Consider the following 25,220-nt stretch of genomic DNA (forward strand, 5'->3'; position numbering starts at 1 on the left):
TGACCCTCTAAAACAGAATGTGATGCTTTCCAGATAATACCCCAGATTGTGAGGAAGCTAACCTCTATCACTGAACCCGCCATGATGTTCAGTCTCCTGCAAAGACAAGCCAAGAGATGCCATGGCATTGTTTAGCAGCTCACCACCTCTTCCCCACAGCTGGACCACATGTGTTAGGCGATAAGTCATTCGCAATTAACACAAGCCTGCTGGGGACCGGCGCGGTGACGGTGTGTGTGCGGTGGCGCTGCCTTCCTGCTCATTATCTCTTCCCCAACACTTGTGGCACTCTAAAATTGAGCATGGGTAAAAAATAGAAACAGGGCAAATTGAACAGCGGTACGCTGGCTTGCAAGCAGACTGACGGCATGTATAAATTTAATGGAGTTTGACCTGACACGTTGAGTGTGGTTGGAATCAGAGAGCAGGTGTCGTAACTACACGGTGTGTGTGTGTGTGCTGAAGACATGGGTGGGACATGGGTCCATGTTACGCGTCATAACGAGAAAAGGAGAGTCTGGGGTGCTTTATTTTACATTTTAAATCAGAATGATTTAGTTCTGGATGCTGACTGATCAACACAGCAGATAGATAGATAGATAGATAGATAGATAGATAGATAGATAGATAGATAGATAGATAGATAGATAGATAGATAGATAGATAGATAGATAGATAGATAGATAGATAGATAGATAGATAGATAGATAGATAGATAGATAGATAGAAAAAATGGCAAAAATCAGCCAATCAGTGATCTCCGATCATTTCAACATGGGTCACCTTGTCTCTACTATTTTCTCTCTTCCCATTTCTCTTCTTTCCTCTGTTAGATGACAATGAAATCATGCCAATTAATCTGCTGTCCGTGCCATGATAACTCGCTCTTGCCTGCGGATTGCTGTTGTATTCTTGTCAGAGCTGTTCTGGCTGTAGATAGATCTGGCTGACATTAACCAGCAGACTAATGAAGCTCTTTCCCCAGCTGTCATTCAGGTGACTGGTGTCCCGTCTGCTGATAGATCTTTATCAGCCACCAAATGGCAACGGCAGCTGGGGAGGTGCGATATCGATGTTTAGTCGTTTATATCTGATCACCTGATCGGACTACAACAATGAAGACTTCATGGCACTATATAATGGGCTCCATATATCTTCATTCTGGAAGTCAAAAGTATAACATTTTATATACCATGATCTTGTTTTCTTATAAGTGCAGTGCAGCTTTCCTGGGATGTTTGGCACAATTTTAAGCCACAATAGTGAAATATGGATGTATTTCCATTTTGATTTTATATCCATGCATTTTGGGATTTGATATAATGCAAGATTATGTAGAATGGATTTAAATATTACACAATGAGATATGAAATGCCTCCAAACATGTATTGCAAGCTTTTGGAAACATGTTTTTAAAGACTATTTTACTGGAAAATGTAATATTAAATGGCCATAAAAGTCAAATACCTGTCAACGCTTCAAAACCAAACATTTGCATTCTCTCAAACATCAGAAAAGTGTCATTTTACTCACCCTGCAGTTTCAAAAGTAACCTGTCATTTTTCATAATGACCACATTTGTCACGCTCCAAAAAAGAGAAAGAACATAAAAAAAAATCTAAAATTTATGAACATAAAAATATCCAACTTGCATGTCTGAAGTCATACAGAAATGTATTTATTTATTTATTTATTACTTAAAATTTTCCATTTAGTGCAACAGAACAGCTAACAGGTTTGGCAAGATGTGAAAATGAGTTAGTAATGACATTTTTATTTGGGGTTGAACTATTCCTTTAGTTGTTATAATGCCATGAAAACAACCTCAGAAAAAGACTGCTGGTTAAGTAAAGCTGAAAATATCCTGACCTGCTGCAGTGTTGGCTGCCGAGGAATGGAGATGAATAGAAACGCCTGGCGTGTTAGTCTGGCCCTGAATTGCCGCTCCTTTGGGATTCTCACAGTAAACAGGACCCCTAAGGTTCCTGCAATCCCCTAATGAGGATCATTTTAGCAACATGCCTGCTCTGAACATCACATAATTATCCCTCTCTTTACTGAGACCTGAATGTAAACCCCCAGATCTTCAGGTATGTCTGTAGGTGGAAAGTTTATTGCAAAGACATGCTGATCTCTTGGGCAAAGCCAGCTATTGAATAAAAATATTTTTTTACATTTGATTATTTCTTTTTAAGGAAAACATGAGAATATTAGAAATTGGAAGTTTTGGGGTTGGCTTTTTAATGTTATAGGAAGTCCCTTGTTATGTTCGACAAGGCTATAAGAATTTGATTAAAAATACATAAAAAAAAATTAATATTGTGAAATATTATTACAATTTAAAATAAATGTTTTCTATTTGAATATATTTTAAAATGTAATTTATTCCTTTGATGCAAAGCTGGATTTTCAGCATCATGACACCAGGCTTCAGTGTCACATGATCCTTCAGAAATCATTCTAATATGCTGATTTGCTGCTCAAGAAATGTATTTATTATTATTGTTAAAAACTGCTGTTATGCTGCCTTTTTTTTCTTTCTTTTGTTTTTTTGAAAACATTGAAAAATTCTGGATTTTTTGATTGATAGAAAGCTCAAAAGAACAGTATTTATTTGAAATAGCAATCTTTTCTAACATAAATGTCTTTACTGTCACTTTCAATAAATTAAGTCCTTGCTGAACAAAACTATTGATTTCTTATTTTTTAAAGTAACTCATAGCTTAAACTTACTTTTTAAATGCTTTGTAAAAAATCTCTCTTTTTTTATATAAAAGTTATATTTTTTGTCAGGACAGTTTGAGGAGTGGCAGGAAAGGAGAAAGGGGAACAGATTAAGACAGGACTCAAACTCTGGTTGCCTAAAGCATTGTCGCACCTTATATTGGCACGCCATCCACAAGGCTGTTGCTCGACCTAGCATGTCATTCTAACATGCAATTTTTTATTGAAGTATTGCAGATTTGCTACTCTTCAAAAAAATTGCATTTTTCAGATGACAACGATACATTGAACAGGCATTTTGCACATCACAAATACCTTCTTTTTCTGCCGTATTTGTTCCGCACGACACCCAACACCATTTAAAGCCTGAAACTACTGTAGAATTTGGACTTTTCCATTTCGTTCTATAGTGAATACAAGAAGTCAAATGAACCAGCATCCAAAACATGTGCTGTTTTGTTTTAGTAGGGGCATATGTCATTCTGACGCCGTCTTTTTGTGCAGTGATTGTGTTTGTGAATTAACCTATAATTCTATTTTTCTTTCCAATAGAAACACTGCCATAACATTTAAACCTGCACAGCTTTCCACACAGTGTCTGACACAAAGATATAATTGCGGTGGGAAGTTTTGCTCCCTATGTTTTCAGTGTTATGGAAATACAAGATTGCAGAGGAGAGATAGAAGACAAGGTGGCATGAAGAGAAAGCATAAAAATGTAATATTAACTCTAAATGGAGCATTAATTAAAAAGGTCTCGCTGGAGATCTCTCGACATGAAGCTGGCCTGCATGCAGTGAATTCTGAGATGATGCAGCCCGCTCTGCTTATTGGCTTCACAGCAAATATGCTGCCAAAAATAGGTTGTTTTTAAATGTTGTACTCTTTGCTTTCTCCTTTAAGCCTCCAGTGGAGCTTGTATTGATGTAGAGTTTGTTTCAAAGAACCTACAGTACAATTGAATTCAATGTTATTAATTCCTATCTATTTTCTAAAGGCTTTGTCGTTTAATAGATATATATATATATATATATATATATATATATATATATATATAGTAACATAAACGTAATATGTAATTTAAAGGGAAATGGTTTACTTTAGCTCAAAGGGAATCATTTATGATTTTATAGGGAATTTGAACAGACTCACTGTTTTACGGCTGATCACTGAGCAATTGACTGAAAAAGCCGTATAACAGCAACTCTGCACTGAATATTAAAATCCAAAATATAGTGAAAACACTGTTTAATAGCACAGTAACAAGATCAGCAGATTAAGACATTAACTTGTAAGCAAAAAACACAAGATACTGCTCTTTTCAATATAAATATGACTTTATTTGATCAATCTAAGACATGTAAACTAATCTAACACATGATCACACGCATTCACACGTTGCAGAAAGAGAGAAAGTAAGGAAAGGATGAGTTTAACAGAATGAAAATATGATATTCCAAGTTTACAGCAATATGTGCTATTGCATCGACCTGAACAGCCTTCAATATATATGTAGATATATATATAAGCTATATTTTAAGTCAATTTTTAAACATTGTAAAATATTATATATTTATTTAATAACAATATTTCAGATTATAGATGCTAAATGTATACTTTTTGTTAGTCTATGAACTAGCTAACCACTGATGTGACGTGCTAGCAGCTGTGTTTCATCAGCCTGTTATTTGTGGATGTGCAGGGATCTTATCCTTCAATTTATCTCATGGAATCATCTCAGATGCATTTAATTAGATGGCATTGTGACTCTAACTCTCTTTATGATTGCAATGCGTTATTCTAGCACTTAGGGAAATCTAGGAAGCCAATGGCAGCTCACCTCACTGTTGATGAGAGTAGCCTCTGTTTGCCTCTGGGCAATTAGCTTCAGGGCTGCTGAGGGACTCGGGCCCAGAGCTGGCCCAGCTGTCTCAAGACATAATAAATATTGACTCCTCGTACTTCTCTTGTTCGGCCAAGTTAATTAAAGCACAGACTATTTGGATTCAATGTTGCCATACTGAATGTGAAGTACAGCATTCATCAGCTCTCATTGAAAACCCATGAGTGAAGCTATGAGAAGAAAGGAAGTAAATAAGCGTGAGAATAGAGAGAATGCAAAAATTAGAGAATAAAGAAAAATTCAGATGCTAAAGATATTTCTTAGAGGCTTCTTGTAATAATGATTGATTGACATTGGATCACGGTTGTTTCTCATTGATGGCCATGAGAATAAATGCAGAGTACAGATAAGTACAGTTAAGATTATTTTCTTCAGAAAAAAGTGATTAACTTGACACACTCGACATGCATGGAAAAACAGCAAGAGCCAAACACATCCGTCTGACACTTACACTGAAGTTAAAAACTACTAGAATCAGAAGTTTACCATTTGATCTGACCGTGACATGTGTGGGTCTGGAGCGGGATGGCCTGATTGACGAAACCAGAGTGTTTGAACCATTATTGGTTTGGTTGCAGTACTGCTTGATTCCACTATAAATCAATTTACAACTCAGGAAATAAACTCATATAAACTTGTCATAAATTACTATAGCTGTCATTAGAAAGTCACTGTGGATAAGTGTGTCTGCTGAACAATTAAACATTAAAAATGATTCCTATCGCTTCTTAGATGTCTTCAGTTCTCATCCTTGTTTTCCCACGTCCAGAGCATAAATACATTTCCAATAAAGGATTCACGAGCACAGACTGACTCATCCACCTGCCCAGATGCCTCGTGCAATTTTCTCTCCGGCTAGTCTCTTTTCATATCATACGCAGATAATGCAATGCTGCCGCCCCCAGCAGTGGTTCCCACTGCACATCAGCATGCTATATTTCATCGTAACTCTCTCTCTTTCACTGTCCTCAGCTGTACGGCTTCATTTATTATAGCGGCTCAGGAACATGTAATGCAACACTTCCACTGCAGATGCCCGAACCGCGTCCATAAGCAGCTTGCATGGTTAATTTATGTTTTATTCACTCGAGCCAGAAGCGTCATGAAACATGTCTTAAACCACTGGGATGTCTTTTGCTCAAGTGAGTGATTTTTCCAACGTAATGGACCCGGAACCCGTAGCTGTCAACATCGTCCTTGGGAGCAATGATGCTTTGACACATGGCGAGGAGTTTGTGTGTGCGGAACGTGATTACGGCAGATTGACCCGAGCACGCAGGGGAAGCTTTGATGCAATGGGGTCGTTATGCCTAGAAAGAAACTCGCATTAAGGTATTGTGCTTGTGAAATGGCTACCACATTAGAGAAGATCATTCATTTCCATATCTGTCTTTGTCTTTTTGTTCTCTAGGTTTGGTCATCACAAGCTGACCATCTCCTAACCAAAGGCCTTATGTATTTAGCCGTAAAGCTCCGTGCCTTCCGTCTCCCACGTCACATCCGACAAATAGTTCGTCCTCATTTGACAAAGGCAAAAAAGAGACCAATCAGCATATAGATGAAAGTAATTGAGCTCAAATCATTACAGCCCTTTATCTCGACTCCCTTATGTGTCAAGACAGTCGGTGCCATTTCTATAATGATGTTGTGGGAGGCTATGTCTGTCTATTATACAAATGGTTTCCAGTGCATATAGGAGATCATTATCTAGAATAGAGTATAATGGTGCTTATTGGTCAATTTGGGGATTAAAGTTATAGAATAAAGTGTGGGATATATCAATTTTGTACATGATTATGAAAGTACCAGGTCTCATTTGGACATGTACAGTAGGAGGTAAGAGATTCACTGTGTTATCTCAGGGGATCTTAGACAGGATAACTGCCCTGAATCTATCAGAGAAATGATCTGAAAAGGCTGCTGGGAAGATTAAATGTTGTTGCGAGGATGTAGATTTCCCACGCAGACACAAAAGCCCCAAATCAAGCAATATTTTGTTCGGTCACACTATATAATTGGGACACTGGAGCTTCACTTATTTCAAGTCAACATGAAATCAAAATTGCCCCTAATAATGAATGTTCCTGTTTTAGTGTGCACAGGTATTTACAAAAAAGGTCAGTAAAAAAAACGAGAATTGTGGAATTATTAAATGTATTAAATAAAAAAAATTCTGTAGGCATTTGCTAGGGATTTGAACAGAGCCAGCGGCTCGTTTAATAGTCTGCGAAGACATGAATTGCATGCCGTAATTGACACAGTATAAACACACATGTAGGCTTCTAGATTATAACTTTACAAAGCAGTGCAGTCCATTTGACCTAAAAATGTGCAGCGATATCCAGCCTATTCCTCTCATTCCATTCAAATAGTGTAATAAGACAATCCATTAAACATTTATCTTTGCATTAATTCATATTTAATATTAGCCGTCAGCTCGTGATATGGGGAGAATGTAATATAAATTAATATGCATGTCAGGCTTCACAGATTAACTAAACCTTGTATGGCATGTTAAAAAGATCCCAGACATTCTTGGAAAACGTGCAATATAATGCATTTTAAATGAATTCCTTCATCATTCATTTCTTAGATAGTTCAGAAACTTTTAATTGGGCACTAAATAAAACTTTGAGATGATGAGACTGTTCCCACCAGTGTAACAGTATACACTAGGGACAGGAAGTAACCACAGGCTGGAGTTCCCATTATCAGGGCCTGGACAGGAAATTAGAAAGCAAGTTTGCAAGTTGTCACTTAGCACTTTTGTACAAAGCGGCTCTAACAGATTTGGGGATATTGTTTAACTATTTAAGTATTTCTCGAAAACAGCCTTTCATGCAGTCCCTGTTGGTCAGCAGATGCTTATTCATAAACGGTGTGCTATGTTCTTATAGTTCGTTCGCAATCAACATGTCACATTCAGTGCTTCTCCACTCACTCATTTGCTCAGAATCAAATCACTTACAGTGAAGGGATGTAAAGGCAAAAAACATCTGCGAGTAAAAGCATCGTTTTCTTTGAAGGACATTCTAAAGTAGCTGTCATTTAAAAAAAATAAAAAATGCATGCAACATAAAATATTTCATAATATTGTAGTAGATATTTTACTAGTGACTGATGCTTTTTCTAAAGGCATAAAATTGATATTTTTCCGTCTCGGCTGCCTTTCATGCCTGGGTTTCAGACTGTGAATGTTCCATACAGTGCTCATTTAATATCATTGAGATATTATTATAGTTTTTATCAAGATTATGAAACAGTTTTTATTTTAACGTATTAGTAATTTTGTTGTATTTTTGTCATTTTCAGTTGAGTGTGTGTGCGTGCTTAGTTTTAGTTTTAATTATTTTACTATATCAAGTTAAACTGTTGCCTTGGCAACTATCTTTGCTTGCTTGCTTGTTTTAATTATATATCAGTAAAAGTTTATTTTAAGTAACAAAAAAAACTAATAATAATAATAATAATGGTCTTAATTTTAGTTTTAGTTTTACTGAAATATTATAACCCTGGTTCAGTATCTTCATGACATCATTTTCCTGCTGCTCTAGAAAGATTAGTCACATGACATTTACGGCTCAGGTGATTGGTTCTTCAGTTCCATGAATGCAACACCACTATTTTGTGGTAAATTTAGGATGAACATTTTTTTGTCAAATTCATACTTTCGTGTAATTTTGTGTAAACCTACAATGATTATTTAAATCTGTTAAAAAATATTAGTTGGTCATAGAGAGTCTACCATCATAATATTTGCAATTTATCTTTTTTGTTACATCTACTATATTTCTATGCTGGGTAGCGATTGGTCTTTTCCTTGCATAAATTATACTGCTAATAATCTTTAATGATTCTTTATTTCGAAGTATTCTTCTTGTCTTGGAAAATGCTAACTTTTCTCTTTTCATTTTGGCAAAATCAATATAATAAACACTTTAGTGAAAAACAAAATGCATAAGCAAATTGCAAAGAGAGTGAATGAGAAAAATCACTACGTCGCTTCACTACATACAATACGAGAAGCCTGCAACATCTAGTTGAATGAAGGACAAAGAAGGAATGAAACAGAGGGAGAAAACATTAGGGAAATTGGCCTGGGTTGTGGAATATCAGCGAGCTCACAGATCCAGTAGCTGGATTTGACCCAGAGGCTAAAGAATCTAATGAGAGCAATCAGTTCCAGTGGCAGGAACGGACTGAACCATCGCCAGTCTGATGCTATGCACCATCTCCTGCCACAGATAGATAGATCTGGGTAGCCTGAAACATTCTCAGGGAAGCTCTAGTGATTCTTTGTCTCTCAATGAGCCATTGTGCATCTCCTTTGTGTCTCCTGACGTGAGGCTATTGAGAGCAAAGAGAAGCCACTTTATAGCTTCAGTACAGATGTCCATCCTTTGTCTGTGTGTCTGTCGATCTGCCTTTCTCTTTCACTTTGTTTCTGTCTTTCAATTTTCTCTCTCTCTGTATCTCAGTTTCCTCTTTTTATGAAGTTGTCTGTGCTTTATGAGCTGCCCATGGCGGTTGGCGCTCTCCTCTCCCGTTGGCTCCGCAGACGCGCTGTCTTTCTGTCTCCTGATCAAGAGCCGCTTCTGAAAGGGAGAGGAAGAAAGGAGAAATAGACTAAAAGAGATGCAGCAGTGCAGTGCAGTGGAGATTGTGAATTTTGTGCTGTGGATGAATATAACCTTCAAACGACGGATCACGCACACATCTTGTCGAGCTCTCGCAGCTATAGTCGTTCTCCTGAGTCATTCCGAGACAGAAATACGCAAGTTCCACCCGTTCCACCTGTCATGAGATCAGCAGTAATATCTGGATATAGTTCAGCACTGTTGTTGCCTAGAGCAAGATGGAATTTGATTGGCTGCTGCTGCAGTGTTAAATAACAGTTACATTGCTTTAAATTTAGAAAAATTGCTCAAATGTTGTCAAGTGGTTGCTAGAACGTTCTGAGTGATTGATAAGATGTTAAAATCATGGATCTGGTCACATTCTGCTGTTCAAAAGTGAAAAATTAATGATTTTTTTTAGGAAAAGATTCATTAAATCAAAAAGTGACAGCAGAGATATTCATAAAAAGATTTAGTTTTCATATAAACGCTGTTCTTTTGGGAAAAAAAAAAATATTTAAACAAGTTATTTCAAAGGATAATTTTTTTTTTTATATATTTCCAAATGCCAAATAAATAAATGCATCCTTGGTGAACATATAAGTGTCTTCTTTCAAAAATATTAATCTTACTGACCCCATACCTTTTGAAAACATTAGTGTAACAGGTTAATTACAATAAATAATAAGCAGACCTTTCTTTAACATGCATTTTTTATATAATAATAGCAAATTACATTTACATTTAGTCATTTAGCAAATAACTACCAAATGAGTACAACAGAATTACATCACTTCCTGTCGGCTAATAAATGTAATTACCCATGTTCTCTTATTAGTGGAAGTCCACTTGTAAAGTACTAACTGCAGCGACCTTGATGAATTCTGTACCAAGAAGTATGTGGTAAGATGTGTTATCAAATACCAGTCATCCTTATGTTAGCAATTTTGTCAAATTATATACATTAAGAACATGTTGTAGCTGACCATAATGTAGCATACTCTCACTTTTATGTCTTACCTTTCTTTTCTTTCAAATTTAATTTCAAATGTTTAGTCTCCAATCCCTGTTTTTAATCATCGAGACTTCCTTAGTCAAAGCGAAAACATATCAAGCTGGTAGACCAGCACCAAACCTGCATAAAACAGGCCAGCATGAAAATTCTGGTCTTTTCTCCTTTTAATAAATGCATACGCTACTTTGGTGATGCATTGAAACCATGCAGGAAACAGACATGGACCTTATATTGTGCATTTCAGATATCCCCTTTCATAAGTAAAGAGACCTCTCTTTTCATTCGTTTGCTGCATTTGTTTTTTTTGTGCACCGTATCATTCATTTTCTATTGAAACTGAAGGGCTGAGTATTGGTGATAGTATAGATGAGTGTTTACACTGAATCATCTGACATTGCAAGGCTCCAAATGAGCTCTCTTTGTGCCGTGGTGAAAAGAGACCAACAAGAAATAAAGAGCAGAGAGAAAAGCACCTGAAAGTGAAAAGAGAAAATGTTTCCTTGGCAGGTGACCCTTGTAAAGAGTGGCTTTCAGAGGAATGCCAGGAGAGAAGACGATTGAAAAACAGACAGCCCTTTGTGAGTAGCCCTCTCTGTTTTTTGCTGAGATAAGAAGCGAAGAGAGAAAAGTAAAGCCGTGCATCTCGCCCTTTGCATGTCTGGCCCAGCGAGAGATAAAACAAAAAAGAGGTGAGGGTTTTTTCTTGGCCTCACCTTGCAGAGGCGCTCTCGGGAACTTCATCGCACCTATGGAGCCGCCTGACACCTCGGCTGAGATATGGAGGCTGACAGGAAGAGCTTCAGGGCGACTTCCTGTCGAGATGGGATCCGGCAACTTCAACATGACACGCGGGAAAGCTAATTTAGCAGTGTCTGAGTGACGGGTCACACTGGTGGTCACAACAGCGAGACAAAAGCTGCCTTGACAGAAAGTGATTAAGAAGAGGGTGAAAGAGCCACAACTTTTCCGAGTTTTGTGTCGACGTAATTGATGTCACAAAGTTGCTAAATTACATTACAGATGTCTGATCATGTCTCTTTTTGTATAACTGGGCTAATAAGCGCGCTCATGAGTTCATGTTCATGGCAGGCTGACATAAGCCTATACATATTTAAATGATGTAGCCCTCAGTGTGTGTTTAATTGGAAACCCCTTTGTACCAGTATAGTGGCATGATGGAGTTTCTGTACAGATGTTCTCATCTCATTTGTTACATGATATGCCATATGGATTTATATGTCATGTTGACTGTAAACTCTTCATGAAAAGCCCCTCTATATATATATATATTGTCCCTTAATTCAACATTAAACGTAATTGGTTGAAGTTAGTCAAAAATATTTAATTTTGAAAATGAAAGAATTTGTTAAAGGTCGGGTAGAAAATATATATTTTATATTAGTTCTGTAGGTTGTATAGTTACACCTCTAGGTGGCGACAAATGAGTAGCCTATCTGTACACGTGAGTCATTTGAATCACTCGCTCCAATTATATGATTTAGTAATGAAACAAGTGACTGTTTTATGAGTGAAGGTCATTGCACACCGAGTCCGAAATTTTTGTATGCGTTTTTCGTACTTTTTGTGTTCATCATCCTTTCCTATCAAAACGCTTGCTACGGATGCGAAAACGCAGAAAATCGAACCTGGTCCGTTTTTTTTGTTTGTTTTTTTTATGTTGGACGAAAGTTTCGTAATTGACACAACGTGAGGTCATATTTATTTTTCAACGTGCGAAAATTTCGAACTCAGTGTGCAATGGCCTTGAGTCATTGAATTATTCACCTAATCGATCCCTTTAGAGATGAAGCAAGCAACTATCTTTATAAGTGAGTCACGGAATCATTCGCTCAAATGATTTCTTCCAATACAGTAATTTGGGAATGTTTCTTTGAGACACCCAGTGGTCTCAAATATTGTGTCTAAATTAAAGTTGATCATTATTAACATATTGTATATTGAACTTTTGTATGAAAACAGCATATTAGCAATCATCCTTAAATATACGACATTTTATGAAAAATTCAACATGATTAGTCCTATATTAGGGACTTAAATAATTAAATTGAAAGTGTCTGGAATGTAATGTTCGAGAGGAGAGTGGGGGAGAATGTGGATTGTGGATTAGAACAGAGGCTAAAAATCCATCACATCTCTGGCCAGGCTAATATGACACACTGAAATCGAGTTAGTACAGCCGTGGAATCCAAAACACACCACAGACACATTCCCACACTGCTTCTCCACAAACATTTCCTCTCTCCTGCATCTTTTACTCTTTAATGGAGCATCGTTCAATTGGCAGTCAAAAGCCACACTCTAAAATGTTTCTCCAATTTGCTGGAACTGCAGTCATTGTAGGCCAGTTGGGGGAGATTTGATTAACATGCATTGGGCAGAGGGTTTGGGACACACCATCATGCCATGACCCATTCATATTATGACAAATCATTTGTCATGATATGAATAGTTCACCCAAAAATTTAATTTGCTGAAAATGTACTCACCCTCAGGCCATCCAAGATGTAGATGATTTTGTTTCTTCATTGAAACGGATTTGGAGAAATTTAGCATTAGTTCACTTGATGAGCAATGAATCCTCTGCAGTGAATGGGTGCCGTCAGAATGAGAGTCCAAACAGCTGATAAAAACATTACCGCAATCCACAAGTGTTACGGCCCATAACCATTTTAAGGCTCGTTAATTCAAACAATTAAATAAAGGACACAGGCCGAACATATTAAAAGAATCACAACTCCTGATGTGAATTTCAAGACGCCTCTTATTTAATTCATTTATGGTATTCAACTCAAACATTCAAAAAAAGTAATACACAACAATTCACAACAAGAATATTTATAACATAATCTAATGAATGATAACAAAGAATAGTCAGCTCACGGGTAGGAAAGCTAAGAAAACAGATTCCTAACTGCACCTGTTCTCGGAACAAAGTTCTTACCTGACTCCCGGAAAATGAAAATATGGTGAGTTTACCGGACACCTGCTTCCCTCGCTCAGTTCTTACTAAATAAACAAAACGTGAACTAATAAATAAATACACTACCCGCTACTGATAAGTAAAAAGAATATCACATATCAAAACGCAAATTTACAAGTTAAGCCTAAGCATGAAGAAAAACGAAATTATAGCCTCAAAGAGATGATGAGAGAGACGCCCCACGAGAACAATGGGAAGCGGAGCCACAGAAAGAGAGAGAGCCGCCATTGTCGCCTCACAGACTATTTATCCGGAATCCTTGATGACGTCACGCAACTCTCTCGGAATGGGAATCCCCCACAATGCCATCTATGGGTGTGTCACACAGATACACGTAACACATATCCATTAACTCCAGTCCATTAACTGGCATCTTGTAATGCAAAAGGCTGTGTGAATGTAAGAAACAAATCCATCATTAAGGTGTTTTCATCCAATGCTTCTGACCAAAATATGGGTCCATAATTCATAAAAGTTCTTTTGAACTGTTTTAGCTAGTAAACAGTGCTTGATTTGTGCATATTTCTCTCCTGATTCAAACAAGACAACTTTTTCACTGGAGAAAGCAATATGAATGATGGATTTGTTTCTTGTAAACACACTGCTTTTTCACTTTGCAAGACGTTAATTGATGGATTGGAGTTGTGTGGAGTACTTGTAGATTATTGTGATGTTTATATCAGCTGTTTGAGCTCTCATTTTGATGGCATCCATTCACACCAGAGTAAAATATTCTGCCTTTTTTCTCAGCTGCTTTTGCTTGACTCAAACACCCTATTAGCAATTTCCTGAATCAAGCAATGTTCCTATTCCCATGTATTTGAGAGGACAAAATTGGCACATAATGGAAATGTAAGCTGAAGCAACAGCCTCTTTATTAAATGTAATTGTGGTTTATAGCTGTTTATTGAGTTATTCAATCACATGACTTTTTTGATGTTTATCCACATCTTACTGAATAAAAATGCACATTTTGTGAATTTTATTCGCTTTTTTGTATAAAATTTCAAAATGTGCATAACAATTAGTGGACTATACATAATAATAAAGTCCTTTAATGTAGCATTTTAATTTTGGCTAAACTCAACAGAGCAGGTCAGCAAACTGAAAAACTCTATTTAAAACTTTCACTGTCTCCAAAGGAAGTGTGATTGATGTACGATGAAATGATAAATCCAGCCAATTAGTTTTTTTCTAATGCATTGGGATGTTTGTGCCACTGCCAGACTGGAGATGATATTTTTTCATTGTCAACACTATGGAATTAAATTTATGGAGGAAAAGATAAATGCCATGTGATGGAGTGTGCTGCGCGTGAGGCACCTGTCAGATCTTCACGCAGAGCTTGGCTCAGATTTCAGAACAATGGCACGCAATCTGTTAAATTATCTCCAAAATGTCATGGCCCTGCGAGCGAACTAGCACGGTGATTTCCTTTCACTAACGCAAGAATCCGTCACCGCTTTGATTAAATTTCCATCGTTTTACTCTCCCTTTGATTTATATTCCAGACAGATGAAAATAAATTGTCTTTCAAATAGTAAAACAGTCCAAGCAATCAAGCCACGTCTTCAGTGTCTCTTCAGAGTTTTTTTTTTTTTTTACTCAATGGTTGTGTAACGTTCTGTTACGGTGCAGGTCTCGGCTCCTTTGCACACTTATTTCTGACTGCTTTTCAGGGAGTGTGTGACAGTTTTACTAATAGTGGCCCCAGGGTGCCTCTGTATCTATCACAACAAAGCAAAACAAATGTCGATTACTTCAGCCCTCGAGGGGAGCGTTTAGACTGAGACTGTTAACTTGCCAACCGCTTTTCACTAATAACTCATTTCTTCTTTGAGCAAATGTCTTTGAAAATGCCACTTTATGTGCACTACTAGATGGTTGCAGTTGCAGTGATGCAATGCACGGCAAAACTACAACATTTTAAATCATTCTCATAGCTCCGATTTTGACTGCATGAGAAACTGTGATACATTTTAGTAAAATAATTTTGTAACATTATAAATGTCTTTTCACTTTTAAACATTTTAATGCATCCTTGCTGAATAGATAAATTAATTAATGTATGTATTTATTTAAAGTGTTTCATGGCTTCTTCCTCAGCAAATCAGCATATTAGAATTCTGAAGGATCATGTGACACTGAAGACTAATGATGTTTTGCATCACAGAAATAAAATGCATTAAAGTAGAAAAGTTTAACGTTTCACAATAACAGTTTTTACTGTATGTTTCATCAAAAATCAAATCAGTTCAGCTTCTAAAATAATTAAATAATTAAAAAATCTTTTAAAATTAATTATTAATGTGTACACACACAATGTTCTTCAAATTTGAGTCAAGTTAACTTTAAATACTTTAAAAAACTTAAATAAAAATAAATTAATAAATTATATATATATGTATATGTGTGTGTGTGTGTATTATGTAGTTATATTATTTATTCAAAGTTAACTTGGCTCAAATTTGAAGGAGCATTTGCGATGAGCATATATTCGTATTATGAACTCTCTATATTGATATTGTAATTTTGAAATTTCTGAAGTGTAAGGCAATATTTGTAAGCAATAAGTTATCTTGACTACTTTCATTGTGTTTTTTTATGCTGACAGATGTCATTTCCATGAACTAGTGCACATTGTGTGGAAAGTACATATGCAACTTCTGCAGTCCTTGAGCGGCGGCGAGGAGGACTAACACGTTTATCACAACTGATGTTACATACAGGTTTACAAACCACATAAACCACACGCTGAGGAATCTCCTCTTTCTCTTGTCTTACACTTGAGAGCTGCAGGAGATTGATGGGCTGAAGTCATTTTCCCAGAATGCATCACAGCTTCCCACACACATTTTTCATCAGCTCTCAGCTTGATTTTCATTGTGGGTTGATCTATGGGATACATGGGGGTCTGACTGTCTTACATCACTGTGCATCGTCAGCCCAATAGCTGAATTACATTACACTGGGAGTGTATGCATGAGTAAGTCTTTCTGATGCTGTTTGTTTGTGTATGTCAAAAGAGGATGCAGATGCACCATATGCTGAATCTGTCCCCTATAGTATCTCCACAGACACACTGAACATCATCTCATATACACACACACACTTTCACCCCGAGTTCTTGTTCAAAAACACAATACAGACTATGCTTTGAATCCCAACGGGATGGCATAATGGAAAACATATGCCTACCATATAGCAGCCTAGAAGTCACGTGTTCAAAGACCACATGCTGACATCGACACGCTCCGCCACTGATGCGCACACAACAAACCTGACACTATTTTCACCACATGATAAAAATAACTGCAATCTCAGGTAGCGCAGTAGACACATATGTTGTGGTATGAATGGCCGAATGATTCCCATCAATACTAGTTTAATATGCACTGCTGGCTAGGTTTCAGGAAGTCAATAGTGGCAATAGTTTTTATGGCAGCAGTACACTAGGATATTATATTTGATTTTAAGTGAGATAACGAACGTCGCCAAGTGTTACTTTATGTGTTAGTATATATATATAGATATATTAGAATATATATTAAAATAACTTTTTCTTTTCATCCTGTTTATCTTCTTGCCATTGTATAAATAATGAAGTTGTAACTAAAAAAGCACAGGTGTCTGAGTTTGGCCAGAGAATATTTCCAGTCCAGTTTGCACTTTTATGTGAGCGTCCCTAAAATACAACAGCATTGTTCAAATAAAAACATAGAAAAGCTCTAAGAACTAGAGTGACTTGTCTACTGTCAGTTTCTAGAGCAGACAAATGCCTCATTATACAGGCAGAAAATTAGGCATGAAACGATAAATTGTATAATCACAAAATAATGGACAGGAAAAAAAATCAAAATGTAGAAGACATGATCTGGTTTATTGCTGTCTGTTGATGTTCCACAGAAGCGGCTATTTGTCTTAATGTCAGTTTTGCTGTTGTGAGCTTGGCTTAAATATGCCCATGTGTATATGTATGCATAAAAATCAGGCTCAACATTGTAGCTTTCCCAAATCTCATTACATTCATTTCTATTTGGGCACTATTTTCAAATGCACTTTAATTTTCAGTTTGTTTTAGTTTAGATATTTTAGTTTAACATTTAAAATATGCAAGATGTCATGGAAAAACTTTATCACAGAAATTGTATTTGATCAGAATACACAGATAAATGTAATGCATCAGTGGAAATAAAGCCTTTTGCTGTATAGTTCATTTTGTTTATTATTTTAAATAATTTTATGAAAATACGTGTGATTGTTAGCTAACAGTGAATTATTATTAGATCTCAGATTGTTGTGTCTGCTCAATGACATGAAGCTGCTGTTTTATGTCATTTGATCTTTTTTTTTGCAGTTGTATTATGTGAAATACTGTTGCATCTTACTTTAACATCGATTTCAAAGAGAAATAATTTTAAAATAAATAATCGGTAATATAAAACATGTTTTTCAGGTTTTCATAGAACATGAAGGTCACTTCAAGTTTCACACATTTCCCAAAAGAGACCTATGCATAAAAACATTATATGAAATATACTGTTTCAAAGGCCTGATCAGCATTCATGGCCATATGGTTAACTAATGAGCCGAGACGCTCTAGTACAAAGATCAACTCATTTATTTGACCTTTCGGGGTGAGCAATGTGTCAGAATACACTTTTATTGGTATCAAGTTTTTGTGGCTGTATACCTTGTTCTTTCAGACAGAAACCCTAATATTCATTGGCATATGTAAGTAGTAGTTGTAGCACAAGAGCATTTTATGTTTGGATAGACACAGATACGTACAATATCAGCATTATATACAATCTGAAACCACACTGAGAATGAGCTATTTTTTCCCCCTAACATGCAGGGCTGTATAATTGTTTTTTTTATTTTGTTTTGTATTTCGTAAGTGACTCTGTAGCTGTGTATATATTCTCTCTCATATGTACGTTGGAAAGTCTGATTCATTTTACAGAATTCAGAGGAATAATTCAGAGGGTAAATGAACACTACAGAGCCCCGCACATGACATGCAGACTATTCCTTCATTAATTAATAATTTGTGAATTAAGATTACATTCAGGTGTGCAACCACTCCAATCAGCCAATCACCTGCAACTCAGAATTAGCCGGTTACTCACTGGAACCGTCACATAAGTGTCAAACTAATTTAATCCATTGTTTTGATTTAATTCAAAAGAGGGAACAAATTAGTACAAAGTGGGCAGTCGTGGCCTAATGGATAGAGAGTTGGACTTGTAACCCAAAGGTCATGGGTTTGAGTCTCAGGTCTGGCAGGGATTGTAGGTGGGGGGAGTGAATAACCAACACTCTCTCCACCTTCAATACCACGACTGAGGTGAGACCCTTGAGCAAGGCACCGAACCCCCAGCCGCTCCCCGGGCGCCGCAGTGTTGGCTGCCCACTGCTCCGGGTGTATGTTCACTGCTGTGTGTCTGCACTTGGATGGGTTAAATTCAGAGCACTAATTCCGAGTATGAGTCACCATACTTGGCCACACACCACTTCCCTTTCCCAAAGTGTGACTACAATGTACTAAAACAAGGGAGAAAATAGTATTTATTTAAAAGTGATTGTATTTGTAATGCGTGGCCACATTTGAACTAAAATGAGAGAATTGTGAATATATGGAAAGTGTAAGATTGATTGATTGATTTTTAAAAATATACAATATAAAAATAATATGTGACCCTGGACCACAAAACCAGTCTTAAGTCGCTGGGGTATATTTGTAGCAATAGCCAAAAAAACATTGTATGGGTCAAAATTATCCTTTTTTTTTATGCTAAAAATCATTAGGATATTCAGTAAAGATCATGTTCCATGAAAATATTTTGTAAAGTTCTTACCGTAAATATATCAAAACTTAATTTTTGATTAGTAATATGCATCGCTAAGAACTTAATTTGGACAACTTTAAAGGCGATTTTCTTAATATTTAGATTTTTTTGCACCCTCAGATTCCAGATTTTCAAATAGTTGCATCTCAGCCAAATATTTTCATATCATAACAAACCTTACGTCAATGGAAAGCTTATTTATTCAGCTTTCAGATGTTGTATAAATCTCAATTTCGAAAAAATTGACACTTAAGACTGGTTTTGTGGTCCAGGGTCACATAGAACTTTTATTCAGGAACAGACAAACTGATCAAAAGTGACAGTCAAGACATTTATATATTTTTTTTCACAATATTACTGTATTTTTGACCAAATAAATGCAGCCTTGGTGAGCAGAAGAGACTTTCCCGACCCTAAAATTTTAAACCCTTATTGAAGTTCTCTAATTAAATATTTGTGATTAGTTAGATATTTAAATCCTCGGTGTATCCCCTCAAAATAGTCCGTTTTTGTTAGTGGCTTGTAGTATAACTATACAAAAAAAACAGTAGCTTGACTGCAGTTTCCTTCCCAACGTTGTATTGGTTTCCTCTCACTTTGATGTCAAAATCCTTATCTGCTCTTGTTTATAGCTCAAGCACAATCACTCTCATCCTTAGCTTGTTTACACAAAGAGAATCACTCAGAATCCAGTCTAGTCAGACAGGCTTTCCACTCAAGCCACGGCAGATGCTTCTCTTTCGTCCTGATACTTCCTGACTCCTGGCGTCTCAACAATAGAGACGATTTCACATAATATTGTCCATTAAGGGCTGCTGGGAGAATGGTTTGCTCTGGGCTGAGTATCGGTGCCCCGCTGCGGAGGTCGCCCATGCCTGACTGCTTATCAGCCGCTAATTCGCTCTCCCCTCACGCCGATGGCAGATTTCGAAGTTTCAGCAACATAAAAGAGAGAGGGAGGCCGTCAAGAAAAAGAATGGAGGGAGGAAAGGGAGGGGTGGTGAATTTTTATTTTTGAAGGGAGGGAAAAAAAATCAGTGCATCTTCAAAGTGGTTTTATTAAAAAAATTCTGATTCCTCAGAGCCTTTCGTGGCATCTACTTAGCCTTAAACATGCCTCGCTGGAATCAAGGTCAGAGATTAAAGAGGCATTTGGGATACGAGCTTCAAAGATGGGATTTTTGGAGGAGTGTTATGACAATAGAAGCAGTGTTTTCAGTGTGCTCGCTTAATCTTCGTCACAGAGAACTAAATCTGTGTTTAACATTTGTTCCGCCGGTCTGTCATTATCGTGAAACTTCTCATAATTCTTTCTCATCTTCTGTTTGTCTTTAAAATGTCTTCTTGCGCTGCAGCATTAAAGCTGACCTAACACTGCGACTTGCTCTTGAGGTGAGTGATATTTTCCTAAATTGCTGTTAATGAAGTTGCTAAATCCAAAACTTTTTGTTGTATAATCAGTGCACAATTTCCCATGCTTTCCCATCTTTGAGTGTTTTTTGACCTCAAGCACAATTACAAGCAATTAAATTCAGTGATTCAATCAGATTTGTTAATGAGTCACATACTGCCTGCATTATATAAAAAATACATATTCTATGTAATGATAAACATTCCAAACAGTATTATTCTACACTGTTGTCATGTTACCTGCATGTTTTAATCCAGTGAATGCTATTCATTTTGCATTTGTAATCTAGTTTTTTGTCAATATAATTGAATAAGTCAAGAAATTGATCTGAAGTTTTGCCCTCCATGCATTTCAATCCAAGAAAATACATTTCATTGAGTTACAACAAACTGTATATTTAGCATATATTAAAAATATATTTTGAAAAAAAAAGTTAATTATTTTTTGCCATACAGTGCATGAATGAATTACTTAGTACTTTTTTTACTTGCTTACCGGCCTCAAACTCCGGTAACAAAAGTACATTTTGTTAGTAGTTTCTACTTTGTTAGTAGTATAGATTCAAAGTAACTTCCCCAGCACAGGCGCACACATCCAGCGGCCCAGATGGGGAACCACAGCTGGCGTTCCCCTGTGTGTTTGGGTTTGGTGCCAGCCGAGTGGGTCCTGGTGTCTAATGTATGCCCACACACACTCTTGGCTGGTGGGGAAGGATTTGTATGTTTGTGTGTGTAGGCGTTTGCATGAGAATAAGCGCGAGGCCAAATGTGAACATGAGTCTAAAAGTGTGAGCGCAGGTGTCTGATGATATGCGTGTGGTTGCCAGATCCTCTTACCGGGAATCTGTGGCAAGTGGGGAGGTGATGGTGATGGGACATTTCCCATCATTCTCCTCTCCTGGACTCAAACTGTCTAGATAAAAATCCTCTCTAAGTATTTTCCCATCTTTCTCCTTATGTAATTTTGCCTCCTCTTAATTTGGCTCTATTGTATTCTGATGAAGAAAAATGATGGCAAATCACTGCATTTCTGTATTATGTATGAAAGTTTCCTGCCAAAGGTGATGCAAATGATCTAATCTAATCAGCCAGCATCTCTTTAGCTAGTAAATGCATGCCGGTAATATGCTGCTGTTCTTTTAAATTGAATATCTAAAATGAGTTTTTACTGTGCTGTTTTCTTTCTCTTGATGTTCAGCTCTGGTTTTGATTGCATTCCGCCTTGCTGGGCTATAGTCTTTTATTGATAATGTACCATAATTTATTGATTTTTTTTTTCAGTTCATCATTCAAATTATCAGTAAAATAAAATAAAATAATTAAATAAAAATTGCCTTACTTAGAGGAATAGATTCAATTAAATCTGCCTTTATTTACTCACCTCTATATGGACACCACATAGGAAACTGCATGTGAAAAATAAATAAATAAATAAAATAATTGTAACTTTAAATCTCATTATTGTTACTTTATATTTCACAGTTGTGTTGTGTGAAAATGTGACTTTATATAATCACAATTATGATCTTCTATTTTATGTTTTTTGTGTTAATTTATTTCTATACTATTATAGTATAAAATCTTTTTTTAATTAGATTTTATTTTTTATATTTTCAATATTCAAATTTAATTTTGGTTTTAACAATTTCTTACATGCTTTTATCATGTTATATATATATATATATATATATATATATATATATATATATATATATATATTGTAATTAATTTAGCTTTATTTATTTATTTATTTATTTGTTTTGTTACAATTTTTGTACTTCAACTTGTTTTATTTTAGTTAGTTGCCACAACAGCATTTCTAATTTTTGTAAACATTTCAAATGTTTAGGGACGTGACATGTGGCCAAGTATGGTGTCCCATACTTGGAATTTGTGCTCTGCATTTAAGCCATCCAAGTGCACACACACAACAGTGAGTAGTGAACATATACACACACACACACACACACACACACACCATGAACATACACCCAGAGCAGTGGGCAGTCACTGCTGTGGCGCCCGGGGAGCAGTTGGGGGTTCAGTGCCTTGCTCAAGGGTCTCACCTCAGTCGTGGTATTGAGGGTGGAGAGAGTGTTGGTTATTCACTCCCACCTACAATCCCTGCCGGACCTGAGACTCGAACCCACAACCTTCAGGTTACAAGTCCGACTCTCTAACCATTAGGCCATTTTGAAATAAAAACAATTTGAATAGTTTTAGTTAACTAGAATAATGCTGTATTTTCTATCATTGTATTCGTTTTTTCTTTTTCTTACAATTACCCATTTTATTTTATATTTTTTTTACTCTGAGGCACAAATGGGCTTCCATACCCTCACGTCAAACACTGAAACAACGTCGGAAGATAAAGGACCCCTGAGTATCGTGCACCTGAGTGTATCTATCTTTGAGTCAGTGTTTGAGAGTGCAAAGTGAAGTGAAGTTTGTAAGTGTGATCTCACCTTATCTCAGAACAATCCTTGCCAAATGCATCCCCCTTTTCCTTCTATCACTCTGTGCATGGTTCTGCTTGATGTTAAAAAGCCAACAAGAAACATATTTACAACATATTTTACTTCAGTTTGATGTGTTTGTAAATGGAACAGAATATGCATAAAAATATAGAGGAATTGATTAGATCATGAAAAATATAATAGCTTAGCGATGCCAGAACAAGATATTACATTTTGATGGTTACAAATAGTAAAACTGCTGAAAATGTACTAACCCTCAGGTCATCCAAGATGTAGAGTATTTTCTTTCTTTATCAGAACAGATTTGGAGAAATTTAGCATGGCATCACTTGCTCGTCAGTGGATCCTCTGCAGTGAATGGGTGCCGTCAGAATCCAAACAGCTGATAAAAACATCACAATAATCCACAAGTAATTTACATGACTCCAGTCCATCGATTAACATATTGTGAAGAAAAAAATCAGTGTGTTTGTAAGAAACAAATTGACGTTTTGCTTTTGGACAAAATATGAGTTCATAATCTATAATAATGCTTCCGCCAGTGAAAAAGTGTATCCCGTTTTCCTCCCACATCAAAATCCACTGACATATTTAGGACTGTATTGGGCTGTTTTTGGAATTGGACATATTTCTCTCCTGATTCAGATAAGATGACGTTTTCACTGAAAAAATATATATTGTGGAAAGAAGGCTAACAAAATGTTAAGAGATGAACTGTGGATTATTGTGATGTTTTTATCAGCTGTTTGGACTCTCATTCTGACGGCACCCATTCACTGCAAAGGATCAATTGGAGAGCAAGTGATGTAATGCTATATTTCTCCAAATCTGTTCTGATGAAGAAACAAACTCATTTAAATATTTCATGGTGTACGGGTGAGTAAATTTTCCACAAATTTTTATTTGGGCTGAACTAGTACTTAAAAAATGTCAATTGGATCAATTTTAATTGTATAGTGATTTTTATTTTTTTTCTCATTCAGAGACGTTTATTAGGGTTAGATGACTGGATATCACCTGTACAGATCTGATACGTCGACGGTGAAAGTATTGTGTAATTAAATTTGCCACAGCGTAACGTCAGATTACATGCACTACTTGCCAGGCCACTTCTGACAATTCTCTGCAGATTTAACTGTGAATTTGTTTTCTTCGGTTGAGCAAGATTTGATACCTAAACAGCCCAGCGTGACCGTATACGCCCTCTTTTTTCCTCTCGGTTGTGCGGGCAGACGTATATTCCATCCGATTGTATTTAATTCAACACAGAGCCAACTGTATTTAAATTACTTCAAAGAGTTGGAAGCAGCATTATCAAAGGCTTTGAGTTTGACAGCTCACGCTGAGGAGAACGGGGAGGCGCAGGACGCTTTACTATGTATGAGAAGCCTGTCTGATTACTGCGAGAGAATATTACAATACCGCTAACGTTCCTGAAGGAGTGAGACTTGCTCATGAAATGCTTTTGTCAATAAGATGTGCGCCTAAATTATGCCAATATCCTATGATGTGTGTCAAACCGGGGCCCGAGGCTCTGCCCTCTCAGATGGAGTGAAATAGTCATTTCGGGTGGCTGTTTCTTTAAGTGCATTGGCGAGAATGCTTGCAAAATCTCTCAGCAGGTGAATGCTGGAGATTTATTGTCAGAAGAGTTTGGGGGTTTATTTGAGAACACTGTTTGAATAAATGGGTTTTGCACGCATAATACTGTAGTTTATTTTCGAGAAGGTGGATTTAAAATGGGCTCTTGAAAGCTCAAGTTCTTGTTTTGAGAAGTTACACTTTACATGCCTAAATTATGTTGTATGCATTAAAACATCTTGAGGTACAAATGAATGCATGAATGCTTACTGAGTCACACTAATGGGGTTGAGATTGGTTGGTTATTTTATTTTATTGTTTTATTTTTATTTTATTTTTCAAGCAACATTTAAAATAATAATTATATAGTTTTTTTATTATTATAGTTATTTTGTCAGTTTGTCTTTTTTTAAGAAACTATTTTTTAATAAGATAGCGGTGCCCATTTTATCAATATTATGCATATATTTGCATTAATAATCTTACTTTCTAAATATACTAACATATCTTAACTGTAGGCTTTTTATGTGTGCAGACAACCACCATGATACATTAAAATAGATTAATATACCAGACAAATATCCAGCCACTTTGTTTATAAGCAGGTTTTTCCAGTCAGAGCTTTCAGTTTTATTATTTAC

This window comes from Barbus barbus (assembly GCF_936440315.1).
Source record: "Barbus barbus genome assembly, chromosome: 32".
NCBI classification, from domain to species: Eukaryota; Metazoa; Chordata; class Actinopteri; order Cypriniformes; family Cyprinidae; genus Barbus; species Barbus barbus.